The following is an 18468-nucleotide window of genomic DNA, read 5'->3' on the forward strand; positions in this document are numbered from 1 at the left end:
CACAGACAAATACAAATATGTGATATTTTTTTTTCAAACTACCATAATTTTTTAATAAAAACAGGATTATTGTTGTACTTTCTCTTCACTTCACGTGGGTTACGCACAATGGGTGCCTCCACATTTACGGCATCTGTGATATCTTGCCATATTTTCTCTTTTGCAGCTGCACATATGTTTTTGAGGGCATGGTGAACTTTTTCCATGGCTTCAGAAATTAGTATGTGTAATTCCTGTTTGCTAAAATGAGTCTGTCTTTTATTAGCCTTGCCCTGACTAGGCCCTGCACCAGGCTCCTCCACAGTTGTGTGTTGCTGAGGCTGGCTAGTTACAGCAAATGGCTCCTCCACACTGGGTTCTGCAGGAATATGATTGTGAATGCAGAAGTATCAATACCTATATGTTGGTCAAATATGTAACTATAATACTGTACGTTTCTAAACACAGGTTTTGTCGTTCACACCATGACATTTACCTTGCTGCTGCTGTGGCTGAAGCTGGTGCTGCTGCTGAAGCTGGTGCTGCGGCTGTTGTGTGCATTGCTGACCTTCATCAGTTTCTGCAGAATTTAGGAAGTGAATGCACACACATCAATAACTCTGTTTGATCTCAGGAGCAGGGTCCTCCTCCTTCATGTGCTTGTATGTGTTTTTATAATCTTTTTAAAAATAACCTCTTTGATGGTACCCAATGCTTAGGTTTTCTGGCACCCTGATACGTATTTCACTGCTGTTTACTCACACATCTATGTTTATATACCCTATACTTGTCCTATACGGTCTTGAACTGTAAGTCACTGTCTTCATGTTTAATTCATTAGTTAACTCTGTAACTGGGCGCTGCGGATCCCATGTGTCACCAAAAAAATAAGGATATTAATGTGTGCTGCTGTTGTAGGTGCTGCTGCTGCTGACGCTGTTCTCTTTCTGCATGAATTTGACGTTTTAAGCACACACATTAATACCTGCAGGTGGCACACCTATGATGGGGCTCAATGATGTTTTTAACTCTTGGTATAGATTTTTTAGTACATTTCCACACTAGTTACACTCCTATTTACCCTGCTGCTGGTGCGGCTGAGGCTGTTGTTGTTGTTGTTGTTGTTGCTGCCTTTCTGCTGGAATATGATAGTGATTTCTTACACAAGTATGTAATGGCTGAGTTTTGAGTTATTGCATTGTGGGGGTCATTCCGAGTTGTTCGTTCGTTATATTTTTCTCGCAACGGAGCGATTAGTCGCTAATGCGCATGCGCAATGTCCGCAGTGCGACTGCGCCAAGAAAATTTGCTATGCAGTTAGGTATTTTACTCACGGCATTACGAGGTTTTTTCTTCGTTCTGGTGATCGTAATGTGATTGACAGGATGTGGGTGTTTCTGGGCGGAAACTGGCCGTTTTATGGGTGTGTGCGAAAAAACGCTACCGTTTCTGGGAAAAACGCGGGAGTGGCTGGAGAAACGGAGGAGTGTCTGGCTGGGTATGTTTGTGACGTCAAACCAGGAACGAAACTGACTGAACTGATCGCAGATGCCGAGTTAGTCTGGAGCTACTCAGAAACTGCTAAGAAGTGTCTATTCGCAATTTTGCTAATCTTTCATTCGCAATTTTGATAAGCTAAGATTCACTCCCAGTAGGCGGCGGCTTAGCGTGTGCAAAGCTACTAAAAGTAGCTTGCGAGCGAACAACTCGGAATGAGGGCCTGTAATTGGTTTGCTAATATATTTAATAGATTTAAATACAAGGCACACTGATATTTACCCTGCTGCTGCTGCTCTCTTTGTCTTGCATCTGCCCTGATGTGTGCCATCACCTTAGTGAGATGTTTTGCTATGGGCCTCATAACTGCGGATGGTCGCATCGAGTGCCCTAGGAAAGTCTGCATATTTAAGTATTTTTTGCATAAATGCATTCAGGTGCGCACGCAAATGGTGAATCTCCGCACACTGCTTGCTAATTATCACAGTGCCTCTAAAGCTCTAGATTTTAGGACTTGTATTGTTGGTTGGGGTAGTGATTGGGTGCTTACATTTGCCACAAAACACTTTGCTACTATAGAAATTTCCATTTTTTTCAGGTAAAGGTTTTTTTTTTTTTTTTTTTTTTTTTTTTATATATATATGTGTGCTCCTTTTGTGGGAATGAGCTTTGTGTTTGTAGTGCTAATTGAAGGTTACAAATTTTTTTGGTAACTTTATGTCTCCATCAGCCTCACTACTGTGCCTTTATACTGACCTGAGTAAACAAACATCGGCCCTCATTCCGAGTCGTTCGCTCGGTATTTTTCATCGCATCGCAGTGAAATTCCGCTTAGTGCGCATGCTCAATATTCGCACTGCGACTGCGCCAAGTATCTTTGCTATGAAGATAGTATTTTTACTCACGGCTTTTTCATCGCTCCGGCGATCGTAATGTGATTGACAGGAAATGGGTGTTACTGGGCGGAAACACGGCGTTTTATGGGCGTGTGGCTGAAAACGCTACCGTTTCCGGAAAAAACGCTGGAGTGGCCGGAGAAACGGGGGAGTGGTTGGGCGAACGCTGGGTGTGTTTGTGACGTCAAACCAGGAACGACAAGCACTGAACTGATCGCACAGGCAGAGTAAGTGTGGAGCTACTCTAAAACTGCTAAGTAGTTTGTGATCGCAATATTGCGAATACATCGGTCGCAATTTTAAGATGCTAAGATACACTCCCAGTAGGCGGCGGCTTAGCGTGTGTAACTCTGCTAAATTCGCCTTGCGACCGATCAACTCGGAATGAGGGCCATCTTTTGTTGGTGATATAGAAGGAGCCATTTCTGCTGTGATTTCAGGTAATTTGTTGTGGTCAGCACTCAGCACTCAGCATGCATACATTTTGTGGTAATTTTGGATTGTGCACTTGTGTTGTGGTTTGTATGTTAATGCAACTTTGTTATTTCAGGATACCTTCAATATGTCTAATTTGGCACCAGTAAGGGCTTTTTGTGTGAAAGCAAAGATAAGTTTTTAAAAAAATATTAACATTATATGCTCATTTAATTTGTTGTGTTTTGATTCAGTTGTCATATAGTGTGTTGTTAAACCTCATGGATGCAGAATCCTCCCATCCTCATCCACAAACCCAAAGGCAACAAAGGCATGCAAGGGCTAAGATCTTTTGCACACGTGTCACCCTGTTTGGAATGCCTGATGATGATGATGTGATCGGCCTATTTAGGCTACCAGCATACATCATTTTAGATACTCTTTCCATAATAAAGAGTGATCTTGAAAAACAAAGAGTCAGTCCTACATCAATATCACCCCTGACACAATTTTTAGGTGTGTTACATTTTTGTGCGTCAGGATCATTTCAAAGAACTGTTGGTCTGATGGCTGGGTTCTCCCAGCCATCATTCAGCCGGATCCTGAAGTGCATCTGTGATGCTTTCCTGGCCCGCATCAGCCAATTTCCATGCCTGTAGATGAGGAGTCCCTACGTGTGGTGAAGCAGAATTTTCGTGATTTAGCTGGCTTCCCACATGTTATAGGGGTAGTGGATGGATCACATATTCCATTAGTTCCACCTTCTAAGAGTGAAAGAATTTACCGAAACAGGAAACACTTTCATTCCTTAAATATAATGGTTGTATGTGATTCATCCCTCCAGATTCTATCCCTGAACGCTCAGTTTCCAGGATGCACACATGATTCTCATGTAATAAAGCAGTCAGGGATTTTGCAAAGATTATTAGTGATGCAAGGTGGTGATGCGTGGTTGTTGGGTAAGTGTTGGCTATCTTGTTTGCTTATTGTGCCTTATTGAAAACATTATACATTGCTTAGTTTTTAACATACATTTCATTGTTAAAGATTTCAGGAGATAGTGGCTATCCCAACACGCCTTGGCTCCTGACTCCTTATTCCAACCCCACACCAGGACCCCAAACAAATTACAACACAGTGCTTACAGCCACCAGGCAGGTTGTAGAGCGGTGTTTTGGGCTATTAAAAAGCTGATTTCGCTGCATACACCAAACTGGTGGCACACGGTTGTATTCGCTGGAAATAGTTTCCAAAATTGTGGTCCTGTGTTGTGTGTTGCATAACATCGCAATAAGGAGTCGGGTGCCATTTACCGATGAGGACATGTTGCCTGAGAAGGAGGATGATGAGGAGGATGATGAAGATGATGGCCCAGTGACATCAGAAGTAAGAGGGAGGATCTTCCGTGATAAAGTGGTGAACAAATATTTTGGGTATGTATTTTTCGTTTCTATTGCTGGTGATTAAGTGTTACCTTTCTGACATGCTTTACTTATTTATACTACACAAAACACGTTGGCTTTTAGGCTCTGATTTTGTTTTGGGTTTCCTAAAATTATATCGTGTATGGCTGCAGTTATGTAAAGTAATGTTGTTTGGTCTGTGTTTCCAGCAGGCTGGTGTGAGCACAGGGGTCCTGACCTAACGTCATGTGTGTAACAAACACAATGTAAATGTTAATGTACATACAGGACATTTAAGTTTGTAGTAGCCTGAGATGTTTGCCAAAAAATACCATTAGATTCCAAAAGGCTAGTTGCGCATTCATATATTCCTAATTCCAAGGAGAATGATGCTAGCCAGTATTGAAGTAGGGTTGATGATGCAGTACTCATGGTTGTTGACATGGTAACAACATGTTATTTAACCTGCAAAATTAGCCATGCAATGTGCTTTAACAAACTCATATTCAAACTGTTGTTGATTAGAGCACAATGAATGTCACATACTAAAAAAAAACAACTTATTTTGTTTTTCATTCTTTCCCTTTTCCAACATAATACCGAATAGCCTTTGAAGAGTGGATATCTGGGACCAACATATCTTTTTTTGCTTTTTCCCCTTAAAAAGTTCAAATAAATTGTAGAGATGTGCAGCGGGCATTTTTCGGGTTTTGTGTTTTGGGTTTTGGTTTTGGATTCAGTTCTGCGGTCGTGTTTTGGATTCGGACGCATTTTGGCAAAACCTCCCTTTCTAATTTTTGTCGGAATTGGGTGCGTTTTGGATTTGGGTGGGTTTTTTTCCCAAAAACCCTCAAAAACCGCTTAAAATAATTAATTTTGATCCTATAGTATTAAGGTCAATAACCATAATTTCCACTCATTTCCAGTCTATTCTGAACTCCTAACACCTCACAATATTATTTTTAGTCCTAAAATTTGCACCGAGGACGCTGGATGACTAAGCTAAGCGACCCAAGAGGGCGGCACAAACACCTGGCCCATCTAGGAGTGGCACTGCAGTGTCAGACAGGATGGCACTTAAAAAAATAGTCCCCAAACAGCACATGAGGCAAAGATAAATTAAAAAAAAGAGGTGCAAGAAGGAATTGTACCTCCCACCCACCCTTATGTTGTATAAACAGTACATGCACACTTTAACAAACCCATCATTTCAGCGACAGGGTCTGCCACACGACTGTGGCTGAAATGACTGGTTGGTTTGGGCCCCCACCAAAAAAAGTAGCAATCAATCTCTCATTGCACAAACTGGCTCTACAGAGGCAAGATGTCCCCCTCTTCCTCATCCTCCGATTCCTCACCCCTTTTCACTGTGTACATCCCCCTCCTCACAGAGTATTAATTTGTCCGCACTGGAATCCACCATCACAGGTCCCTGTGTACTTTCTGGAGGCAATTGCTGGTAAATGTCTCCATTGAGGAATTGATTAAAATTAATTTTGATGAACATAATTTTCTCCACATTTTCTGGAAGTAACCTCCTACGCCGATCGCTGACAAGGTTACCGGCTGCACTAAACACTCTTTTGGAGTACACACTGGAGAGGGGGGGGGGGGGGGGGGGGCAACTTAGGTAAAATAAAGACAGTTTGTGCAAGGGCCTCCAAATTGCCTCTTTTTCCTGCCAGTATAAGTACGGACTGTCTGACATGCCTACTTGGATGCTGTCACTCATATAATCCTCCACAATTCTTTCAATAGTGACAGAATCATATGCAGTGACAGTAGACGACATGTCAGAAATCGTTGGCAGGTCCTTCAGTCCGGACCAGATGTCAGCACTTTCTCCTGACTGCACTGCATCACCGCCAGCGGGTGGTTTCGGAAATTTTATCCTTTTCCTGGCAGCTCCAGTGGCGGTAGAAAATGAAGGAGGAGCTGTTGGCGGGTCACGTTCCGCTTGAGTTGACAAGTGTCTCACCAGCATGTCTTTGAACATCTGCAGAAAGAGAGATACAACGTAGTCTTTAAACCTAGGATCAAGCGCGGTGGCCAAAATGTAGTGCTATGATTTCAACAGATTGACCACCCGTGAATCCTGGTTAAGCGAATGAAGGGCTCCATCCACAAGTCCCACATGCCTAGCGGAATCGCTCCGTTATTGCTCCTCCTTCAATATCTCCAGCTGCTTCTGCAAAAGCCTGATGAGGGGAATGACCTGACTTAGGCTGGCAGTGTCTGAGCTGACATCACATGTGGCAAGTTCAAAGGGTTGGAGAACCTTGCACAACATGGAAATCATTCTCCACTGCACTTGAGTCAGTTGCATTCCCCCTCCTTTGCCTATATCGTAGACATATGTATAGGCTTGAATGGCCTTTTGCTGCTCCTCCATCCTCTGAAGCATATAGAGGGTTGAATTCTACCTCGTTACCACCTCTTGCTTCAGCTGATGGCACGGCATGTGTTCAGGAGTGTTTGCTGGTGCTCCAGTCTTCGGCACGCGGTGGCTGAATGCCAAAAGTGGCCCACAATTCTTCGGGACAACCGACAGCATCTTCTGCATGCCCCTGTCATTTTTTAAAAAATTCTACACCACCAAATTCATTGTATGTGCAAAACATGGGATGTGCTGGAATTTGCCCAGATGTAATGCACGCACAATATTGGTGGCGTTGTCTGATGTCACAAATCCCCAGGAGAGTCCAATTGGGGTAAGCCAATCTGCGATGATGTTCCTCAGTTTCCGTAAGAGGTTGTCAGCTGTGTGCCTCTTATGGAAAGCGGTGATACAAAGTGTAGCCTGCCTAGGAATGAGTTGGCATTTGCGAGATGCTGCTACTGGTGCCGCTGCTGGTGTTGTTGCTGCGGGAGGCAATACATCTACCCAGTGGGCTATCACAGTCATATAGTCCTTAGTCTGCCCTGCTCCACTTGTCCACATGTCCGTGGTTAAGTGGACAGTGGGTACAACTGCATTTTTTAGGAAACTGGTGACTCTTTTTCTGACGTCTGTGTACATTCTCGGTATCGCCTGCCTAGAGAAGTGGAACCTAGATGGTATTTGGTACTGGGGACACACTGCCTCAAGCAATTCTCTAAGTCCCTGTGAACTAACGGTGGATACCATATGCATGTCTAACACCAACATTGTTGTCAAGGCCTGAGTTATCCGCTTTGCAACAGGATGACTGCTGTGATATTTCATCTTCCTCGCAAAGAACTGTTGGACAGTCAATTGCTTACTGGAAGTAGTACAAGTGGTCTTCCGACTTCCCCTCGACTCCCAGCAGCAACAACAGCAGCACCTACAGCAACAGCAGCAGAAGGCGTTCCACTTAAGGATCCATCGGAGGAATCCCAGTTAGGAGAGGACTCGTCAGACTTGCCAGTGACATGGCCTGCAGGACTGTTGGCGTTCCTGTCTAAGTAGGAAATTGAGATTGAGGAAGTTGGTGGTGTGGTTTGCAGGAGCTTGGGTACAAGAGGAAGAAGGGATTTTGTTGTCAGTGGACTGCTTCCGCTGTCACCCAAAGTTTTTGAACTTGTCAATGACTTCTGATGAATGCGCTCCAGGTGACGTATGAGGGAGGATGTTCCTAGGTGGTTAACGTCCTTACTCCTACTTATTACAGCTTGACAAAGGCAACACACGGCTTGACACCAGTTGTCCGCATTTCTGTTGAAATAATTCCACACCGAAGAGGTGATTTTTTTTGTATTTTGACCAGGCATGTCAATGGCCTTATTCATCCCACAGACAACAGGTGTCTTCCCGGGTGCCTGACTTAAACAAACCACCTCACCATCAGAATCCTCCTTGTCAATTTCCTCCTCAGCGCCAGCAACACTGATATCCTCATCCTGGTGTACTTCAACAGTGACATCTTCCATTGGACTGTGGGTGCTCCATCCAGCACTTGCAGGGGGCGTGCAAATGGTGGAAGGAGCCACCTCTTCCCATCCAGTGTTGGGAAGGTCAGGCATCGCAACCGACACAAATGGACTCTCCTTGGGGATTTGTGATTTAGAAGAATGCACAGTTCTTTGCTGTGCTTTTGTCAGCTTAAATATTTTCATTTTTCTAGCGGGAGGATGAGTGCTTCCATCCTCATGTGAAGCTGAACCACTAGCCATGAACATAGGCCAGGGCCTCAGCCGTTCCTTGTCACTCCGTGTCGTAAATGGCATATTGGCAAGTTTACGCTTCTCCTCAGACGCTTTTAATTTAGTTTTTTGGGTCATTTTACTGAACTTTTGTTTGTTGGATTTTACATGCTCTCTACTATGACATTGGGAATCAGCCTTGGCAGACGACATTGATGGCATTTCATCATCTCTGCCATGACTAGTGGCAGCAGCTTCAGCACTAGGTGGAAGTGGATCTTGATCTTTTCCTATTTTACCCTCCAAATTTTTGTTCTCCATTTTTTAATGTGTGGAATTATATGCCAGTAATATATCTGGAATTAGATGGCAGTAATGTCTGGAATTAGATACCACTAGATAGATACCAGATACCGCTGTGACTGGAATGATGATGACCTATGCAGTGACAGGACACTACCACAGCACCCTACAGCAGCAAGATGCAGCATAAGACACTGGACTTGTAGTAATGTACTGTAGTATACTGGTCACTACAATGCAGCACAAGACAATGAGCAGTAATACTGCGCACTGATGAGGATACTAGAACTGACACAGAGCAGCAAGATGCAGCACTGGACTATTAGTAATGTACTGTAGTACACTGGTCACCACAATGCAGCACAAGACAATGAGCAGTGATACTGAGCACTGATGAGGATACTAGAACTGACACAGAGCAGCAAGATGCAGCACTAGACTATTAGTAATGTACTGTAGTATACTGGTCACCACAATGCAGCACAAGACAATGAGCAGTGATACTGAGCACTGATGAGGATAGTATACTAGAACTGACGCAGAGCAGCAAGGGCCATCATTCCGAGTTGTTCGCTCGCAAGCTGCTTTTAGCAGCATTGCACACGCTAAGCTGCCGCCTATTGGGAGTGAATCTTAGCTTCTTAAAATTGCGAACGAAAGATTCGCATTATTGCGAAAATACATCTCTGTGCAGTTTCTGAGTAGCTCGAGACTTACTCGGCATCTGCGATCAGTTCAGTGCTTGTCGTTCCTGGTTTGACGTCACAAACACACCCAGCGTTCGCCCAGACACTCCTCCGTTTCTCCAGCCACTCCCGTGTTTTCTTCAGAAACGGTAGCGTTTTTTCACACACTCCCATAAAACGGCCTGTTTCCGCCCAGAAACACCCACTTCCTGTCAATCACATTACGATCACCAGAACGAAGAAAAAACCGTGAGTAAAATTCCTAACTGCATAGCAAATTTACTTGGCGCAGTCGCAGTGCGGACATTGCGCATGCGCACTAAGCGGAAAATCGCAGCGATGCGAAAAAATTTACCGAGCGAACAACTCGGAATGACCACCAAGATGCAGCAGTGGACTATTAGTAATATACTGTATTATACTGGTCACCACAATGCAGCACAAGACAATGAACAGTGATACTGAGCGCTGATGAGAATACTAGAACTGACACTGAGCAGGAGACACACTACTAGTATTACTGAGCAGCAATAAGTAAGCACTGATATTGAGCTTTCCACTGAGAGAACATAGCCACGTTCTCTCCGCTCTCTCTACAATGCACGAGTGAAAATGGCGGCGACGCGTGGCTCTTTATATGGAATCCGAATCTTGCGAGAATCTGACAGCGGGATGATGATTTTTTGTCTCGTTCGGGTTTTCTGAGTCAGGCAGGAATAACCGAGTCTGCCTCGGACCCGTGTAAACCACGTGGAGTTTGGGGGGGTTCGGTTCTCAGCGCACCGAACCCACTCATCTCTAATTGTTATGTTTCTAAATAATCAGAACTGAGATTTATTTCTTTATTATCATGTTTTTTTGACATTACCAAATACAGTTTTAATGATGTAAATAAAAATCATGAAAGGCCACAATAGTTTTTAGGAACATTTTTTGTTAAGAATTACTTTTAATTAGTATATTGGTCTCAACAAAGTCAGAGCTAACATCTGAGGTGTGTGTTTTAGAGAGTAAATGTGAGCTTACTGTTGCAGAAAAATTGGTACAAGCCACTGACATGCCTTACCATTGCGTATGTACGCACGCACCTGAGAAAGAAGTATGCGACAACACAATACCATAAGAAGTATGCTACACCACTATCCTCTAATTTTGAGCCTTTTATAAGTCATACACTTCTAATTATATATTTTATATTCACAGTACATGTCAGGCATCTTTTGCCCATTAACCAATCACAGCAATGTCACAATTGTTTAGTGTTTGTAATCCATAAAGTTATAATGATAATTTAAATATGGAAATATGTCAGCCATCTTTAATACCTTAACCAATCAGTATCAAGTAAATATTATTAATAGCAGATATTATTGCACATATGCCATTGCCAACATGAGTATTCGAGCAGACATACGCAGGCGTCAGTAGACATGCATAAGTACCCACGCATAAGTAAACATGCATGTTAGAGTGGTATCAGCATCTGAGTTTGTTAGTGTGTTTGTTAGTGAGTGTGTGTGTGTTTGTTTGTTTGTTAGTGTGTATTTGGGTGTCAGTGAGTTTGTGCTGGTGTGTTAATGTATGTGTTTGTTTGTCTGTGTGCGATGTCTGTATAGCAAAATGTCAGCAGACCTTATGTTTTTAACACAAAAAATGTAGCATTTTATTTTAGAAGGGATGTTGCCCATAGCAACCAATACGATTCAACTTCTCACTTAACTAGCACATTCTACAATATGAAACCTTAGATCAGATTGGTTGCTTTGGCCAACATCCCATCTTAAATATAAATTCCATCTAAGTAAATTTCACATAATGCCTCCATTTGTCGACACAAAAAACACATAACATTATCGATTTTGGATTTTATGCTTGCAAATGTACAAAATTCATAGATTAATTGGTATCATTTACTACAACCTTGTTTAGGCCAGGCACAACGACAACGCAGGAGGCAGAGACGCCATCTGGCTAACATCCGGAGGCAAGCAAGGGCACCCTCTGAGTCACCGCCACAACCCCCGCCTGCCTCGTCTTCCGAATCCCCCTCTCCCTCTCACTTCCAATCACCCTCTGCCTCTCCATCTGCACCCCCCTCTCCCTCTCACTTACAATCTCCCTCTGCCTCTCCATCTGAACCCCCCTCTCCCTCTCACTTCCAGTCACCCTCTGCCTCTCCATCTGAACCCCCTCTCACAATCCTCCTCTGCCTCTTCTTCTGAAACCCCCTCTCCCTCTTACTTACAATCCTCCTCTGCCTCTTCTTCTGAACCCCCCTCTCCCTCTCACTTACAACCCCCCTCTGCCTCTACTTCTGAAACCCCCTCTCACTTTCGTACCCAAACAACCTTCAACACTAATAATGGTGAGGGCACAGCTTCGGGGGCTGATGCTGCAGAGCCAACATTCCAAAGCCAACAAAGTAAGTGTTTAGAAATGGTTTGGAATTTTTAAAGTAGGTGATGTGTATGTTTTTATGTGTTTTGTTTGAGTCTATAAAATGGCCAAAATCTGTGGCAAACAATGGCAGACATTCAGAAATTATACATTCTTCCCATTTTCAAACAAAAACACTCATAGTGGTTGCAAGGGTAAATGTAACCATGGCCATGGAAGTTATTTTGACAACCTATGAATTTTTGAATCTCCTTATAATTGGTATTATTTACTACAACCTTGTTTAGGCCAGGCACAACGACAATGCAGGAGGCAGAGACGCCATCTGGCTAACATCAGGAGGCAAGCAAAGGCACCCTCTGAGTCACCGCCACAACCCCCGCCTGCCTCGTCTTTCGAATTCCCCTCTCCCTCTCACTTCCAATCCCCCTCTGCCTCTCCATCTGAACTCCCTCTCACTTTGAATAAACCTCTGCCTCTGCTTCTGAAACCCCCTCTCCCTCTCACTTACAACCCCCCTCTGCCTCTCCTTCTGAACCCCCCTCTCACTCTCACAATCCTCCTCTGCCTCTTCTTCTGAATACCCCTCTCCCTCTCACTTACAATCCTCCTCTACCTCTTCTTCTGAACCCCCCTCTCCCTCTCACTTACAAACCCCCTCTGCCTCTACTTCTGAAACCCCCTCTCACTTTCGTAGCCAAACAACCTTCGACACTAATAATGGTGAGGGCACAGCTTCGGGGGCTGATGCTGCAGAGCCAACATCCCAAAACCAACAAAGTAAGTGTTTAGAAAAGGTTTGGAATTTTTAAAGTAGGTGATGTGTATGTTTTTGTGTGTTTTGTTTGAGTCTATAAAAGGGCCAAAATCTGTGGCAAACAATGGCAGACATTCAGAAATTATACATTCTTTCCATTTTCAAACAAAAATACTCATAGTGGTTGCAAGGGTAAATGTAACCATGGCCAAGGAAGTTATTTTCCCATCCACCCCTCTGCCTTCCTTCCCCTCCTCTCTTCCTGTATCCCCACTTTCAGTCACTTCTGCCCCATCATGGTCCTACTACCACACCACTCAGCCCAGTTTCCTCCCTCCATTCTCTGTCACCTCACCTCAACTCCATCTACATCACATTGCATTCCCTCCCTGCTCTCCTCATGCAGTTACCCCTCCTAGCTCAGAAGCCCACACTAACACTATGCCCGCTTTATCCCTTTCATCCAAATGAATATCCCCTCAATGATGGAGCAACCCTGATAATCTCATTTGCATCAATCCATCAAACTCACACCCCTTATCCTATGCACTATGGAATGACAGATCTGTTTGTAACGAACTGGTCCCCAACCATGACCTTTTTATCTCCAACTCCCTGCATCTACTAGCCATTACAGAAACCTGGATTACTCTGTCTAACACCACTTCTCCTGCTGCTCTCTCTGCTGGGGGCCTCACATTTTCACACACACACACCAACCTGGAGGTTGCCAAGGTGGTGGTGTTGGGATTATTTTACCCTCTAGCTACTCCTACCAACTCATCCCCCCAGAAACATCCCTTACATTCTCTATATTTGAGGTCCATGCTATCCGCCTCTTACAACCTTTTCATCTGAGTAGCTGTTATTTACCACATCCTTGGCATGCCCTCCAAATTCCTTTACAACTTTGCTTCCTGTCTTCCTCTCTTCTGACATTCCTTCCATTATCTTAGGCAACTTCCACATCCCAATTGATATCCCCACAAAATCTTCTGCCTCTAAACTCCTTAACCTTACATCTTTACTCGGTCTCTCCCAGTGGACCTACTCCCCCTCCCATGTGAATGGGAGCTCAATGGATTTTGTCTTCACTCACTGCTGTGATATTTCTGATTTCTTCAACTCCCCATTTCCCCTCTCAGACCAGTACATGCTCTCCTTTAACTTATATCTCTCTGCTACTCCCTCTCTAACTCCTAAAGCAACCATCACTAAATGCAACATCGAGGCTACTGACAACAATTTTCTATCCTCCCTGTTCGACTCACTTCTCTCTCCTATACTGTCTCTTTCATGCCCTGAACAAGCCACATCCCTATACAATGCTTCCTTTACTTCTGCCCTTGACTCTGTTGCTCCACCAACCACCCTCACAGATCAACACCTCAACCCTGGCACACCAAATGCACCAGATATTTACAAAAATGCTCAAGTACTGTTGAGCAACAGTGGAGGAAATCACACTCTAAGGCACACCTCCTCCATTTCAAACTTATGCTCTCTTCATTCAGTGCTGCCCTTTCCCTCGCTAAACAGTCATACTTCAAGAACTTCATATCCTCCCAGTCTTCCAACCCAAATGCCTCTTTGCCACTCTCAACTCCCTCCTCCGCCCACTCCCACCTTGTCTTTCCCTTCACTCTCTGCTCTTGACTTTGCCATTTTCTTCACATCCCAAACTGACTCCATATGTCAGGACATCACATCCCACCAAAAAATCAGCAACCAGCCACCTCCTCTCCCTTACCACCAACTCTCCCTTACACATTCAGCACCTACTGTATCACAAACCTGTCATTTTCATCTCAAAAATATTTCCAGAATTAGACCCTTTCTCATCCAGGATGCCACTAAGGGCCTAATACAGACCTGATCATAGCAGCATATTTGTTAGCAGATGGGCAAAACCATGTGCACTGCGGGGGGGGGGGGGGGGGGGGAGATATAATGTGCAGAGACAGTTAGATTTGGGTGCATTATATTGTTTCTGTGCAGGGTAAATACTGGATGCTTTATTTTTACACTGCAATTTAGATTTCAGTTTAACACACCCCACCCAAATCTAACTCTCTCTGCACATGTTACACCTGCCCCATCTGCAGTGCACATGGTTTTGCCCATCTGCTAACAAAGTTGCTGCTATAATCAGGTCTGAATTAGGCCCTAAGACCCTTATCTACTCACTGGTCATCTCTAGACTGGACTACTGTAATTTCCTCCTGACTGGCATCCCTAACACATATATCTCTCCACTCCAATCTATCCTCAATGCTGCTGCCCAGGTCATCTTCCTCACCAAACGCACTACATCCACCTCTCCTCTCTTATTAGCCCTTCACTGGCTCCCCTTCCCCTTCAGAATCCATTTCAAGCTTCTCACAATCACTTACAAAGCCCTCATTCATATTTTGAGATGAGTGAAGAGATGTATGATGGTGCAGTTTGGTCAATAGCCTTGTATGTAAATAAAAGTATTTTATATTTAACACGGTAGAATACCGGTAACCAATGGAGGGACTGACAGAGTGGATCAGCGGACAAAGAATGTCATGCAAGGAAGATTAGCCTTGCAGCTGCATTTAAAATGGATTGTAGTGGTGAAAGCCTATGGCCCTCATTCCGAGTTGATCGGTCGCAAGGCGAATTTAGCAGAGTTACACACGCTAAGCCGCCGCCTACTGGGAGTGAATCTTAGCTTCTTAAAATTGCGACCGATGTATTCGCAATATTGCGATTACTAACTACTTAGCAGTTTCAGAGTAGCTTCAGACTTACTCTGCCTGTGCGATCAGTTCAGTGCTTGTCATTCCTGTTTGACGTCACAAACACACCCAGCGTTCGCCCAGGCACTCCCACCGTTTCTCCGGCCACTCCTGCGTTTTTTCCGGAAACGGTAGTGTTTTCAGCCACACGCCCCTGAAACGCCGTGTTTCCGCCCAGTAACACCCATTTCCTGTCAATCACATTACGATCGCCGGAGCGAAGAAAAAGCCGTGAGTAAAAATACTTTCTTCATAGTAAAGTTACTTGGCGCAGTCGCAGTGCGAACTTTGCGCATGCGTACTAAGCGGATTTTCACTGCGATGCGATGAAAAAGAACGAGCGAACAACTCGGAATGAGGGCCTATGTTTGGGAACACCAGTAAGGAGACTATTACAATAATCAATGTGGGAGATGATGAGTGCATGGATTAGAGTTTTTGCAGTGTCTTGTGTAAGATAAGGATTATTTTGGATATGTTTTTTAGGTGCATGTAAGATGATTTACAGACAGATTGAATGCGTGTAGGACAAGTACAGGGTATATAAACATAGCTACGTCAGTAGATAGCACTGTAATAAGTATCAGGGTGGCATAAAAACAAGGATTTGGTGCCATCAAAGGGAGTATTGAAAAGAAGATAAGTTAAGTAAGAGACGTAAAAGCACATAAGGGAAGAGGACCCTGCTTGTGAGAGCTTACATTCTAAAGGGGATGGGCACACAGACTGGGGTGACACAGATTGGATAGAAAGGGAGAGTGGGCCACAGAAGGCTTAGAATAAGAGATGGTTGGGTTTGGTGAAGAAGTGTGTCTTGAGAGCACGCTTGAAGTTTTGTAGATAGGTGCAGAGTTGGGGGGGTAGAGAATTCCAGTAAAAGGGAGCAGTCAGGGCCGGTTCGAGCCCTCTCTGCACCCCGGGCAGGGAATGGGGGCGTGGCTTAATACAGGGGGCATGGTCAGTTATGCCCCCTGTACAGTAGTAGCGCCGCTTAAATGCTGAGCGGTGCGCGATGACGTCATTGCGCACCGCACAGCAAAAGGTCCTCTCCACGAAGAGAAACTAGACGCATAGTGTCTAGTTCCCTTCATGGAGAGGACCTTTGCTGTGCGGTGCGCGATGACATCATCGCACACCGCACAGCAAAGGTCCTCTCCACGAAGGGAAACTAGATGCGTAGCGTCTAGTTTCCTTTACAGGGGACACAGCCGGGGGACACAGCGGGCAGCGGAGGGCACAGCAGTGGCGGATCTTGCCATGGTGCGGCGCCCTCCGGAAGGCGGCGCCCCGGGCAAAAGTCCTACTTGCCCGTGGCAAGATCCACTACTGGGAGCAGTACGTGCAAAATCTTGGAGGTAGGAGTGGGAGGAGGTAATCAGAAGGCAGGAGAGGCCGCATGCCTTAGCAGAGCGAAGAGGATAGGTGGGAGTGTAAAGGGAGATAAGGTCAGAGATGTAACTGGGAGAAGAATGAGGGCTTTGTAAGTGAGTCTGAGAAGTTTGAAATGGATTCTGAAGGGTTAGGGGTGCCAGTGAAGGACTAGTAAGAGAGGTGAGGTGGATGTAGTGCGTTTGGTGAGGAAGATGAGCCAGGCTGCAACATTGAGGATAGATTATAGTGGAGAGATGTATGTGTTAGGGATGCCAGTCAGGAGAAGATTACAGTAGTCCAGTCTGGAGATGACCATTGAGTAGATAAGGGTCTTAGTGGCATCCTGGGTGAAAAAGGGTCTGATCCTGGAAACATTTTTGAGATTAAAATGACAGGTTTGTCATAGGTGCTGAATGTGTGGTTTGAAGAGAGGGAAGAGTCAAGGATTACTCCAAGACTTGGGGGCTAGATGAGATAGTGGTACCATTTATAGATAGTGAAATTGTGGGAGGGAAGGTTTCGAATTAGAAAAGCAGAGGACCTAAGACTGAGCCTTGTGGTACTCCAACTGATTGAGGTAGAGAAGAGGAGGTAGAATCAGAGAAGTGAAAACTGAAAGAGCGATTAGATAGGTAGGGTGAGAACCAAGTAAGGGCTGTGTCCTGAAGACCTAGGGATTATAATGTTTATATGAGAAGAGAGTGGTCAACAGTGTCAAAAGCAGCAGAGAGATCTAGAAGAATAAGAAGTGTGTAATGGGCTTTTGATCTAGCAGTGACCAGATCATTCACTTCTTTGGTCAGTGCCATCTCTGTGGAGTGTTGGGCACGAAAGCCTGACTGAAGTGGGTCCAGTAAGTTGTGGGAGTTAAGAAAGTGTGTAATGCAAGTGTAGGCAGGTCTCTCTAATAGCTTGGAGAGACATGTTAGCTGAGAAATGGGACAGTAGTTAGAGAGAGTGTTTGGGTCAGAATTGTGTTTTCTCAGAATGGGAGTAATCACTGCATGCTTAAACAGAGAAGTAAAGATACCAGTAGAGAGAGAGAGAGAGAGATTACAGATTTTAGTTAAGGGTGGGATAAGCACAGAAGACAAAGTTTAACTGACTTGTGAGAGTATAGGATCAAGAGGAGAGGAAGTGGAGTAGGAGGATGAAAAGAGTGTTGATACTTCATCTTCACTTGTGGGATCAAATGATGAGAAAGTGCCAGAGGGTTCAGGTAGGGAGTTAGATCATAACATTTTATCTTGGATTCTATGAAGTAGGAATAATAATGTGTCATACAGTATGTGTAAGGGGCATTACTGTGTGGTATTATGTGTATAAATGCATTACTAATATGTGGTATTATGTGTATAAGATGCTCTACTGTGTGGTGTAATGTGTAGAAAGTGCACTACTGTGTGGTCTAATGTGAATAAGGAGCAATTCAGTGTGATGTAATGTGAATAGGGAGCACTACTGTGAGGAGTAACATTTATAAGGTAAAGTGGTACTACTGTGTGATGTAACGTGAATAAGGGACACTATCACATGATAAAATGTAAATAATGTTGCACTACTGTGTGCTGTAATTTGAATTGGGGTTGCTATTGTTTTGCCATGCCCCTTCCCACAAGAACACACCCCTTTTTGAGCTGTATGCCAAATGTGCGCACTGTTGTTATTTAAAATATAGAGAGTAGGAGCACCAAAATAAGGACTGCTATGGGTGAGAGGTGATGATGCTGGGAAAGGGGTGCTGGGTCAGAGGCGGAACTAGTGGTGGTGCTAGGGAATTCCAGCCAAAATCTTACCAAGGGCATTATATTGGTTAGGGCCAGCTCTGCTCCTGTGTTTTTGGAGTTCCTGACCCCAAATGGTGACAGGCTGTGGCGTTGGGGGTACAGCGTGCGA

At 44.4% G+C, this 18468-nt stretch overlaps 1 long non-coding RNA gene across 1 annotated transcript; it reads left to right on the forward strand.

Annotated features, from left to right (window-relative positions):
* The first annotated feature begins 3644 nt into the window (after window positions 1-3644).
* On the forward strand, window positions 3645-12261 carry LOC135058144 (uncharacterized). The gene is made up of 4 exons (XR_010244636.1): window positions 3645-3745; window positions 3841-4219; window positions 11212-11704; window positions 11967-12261. It is a non-coding gene; the product is annotated as an uncharacterized LOC135058144 (long non-coding RNA).
* Window positions 12262-18468: the final 6207 nt, after the last annotated feature.

The sequence above is a fragment of the Pseudophryne corroboree genome, chromosome 3 (genome assembly GCF_028390025.1).
Source record: "Pseudophryne corroboree isolate aPseCor3 chromosome 3, aPseCor3.hap2, whole genome shotgun sequence".
Classification (NCBI taxonomy): domain Eukaryota; kingdom Metazoa; phylum Chordata; class Amphibia; order Anura; family Myobatrachidae; genus Pseudophryne; species Pseudophryne corroboree.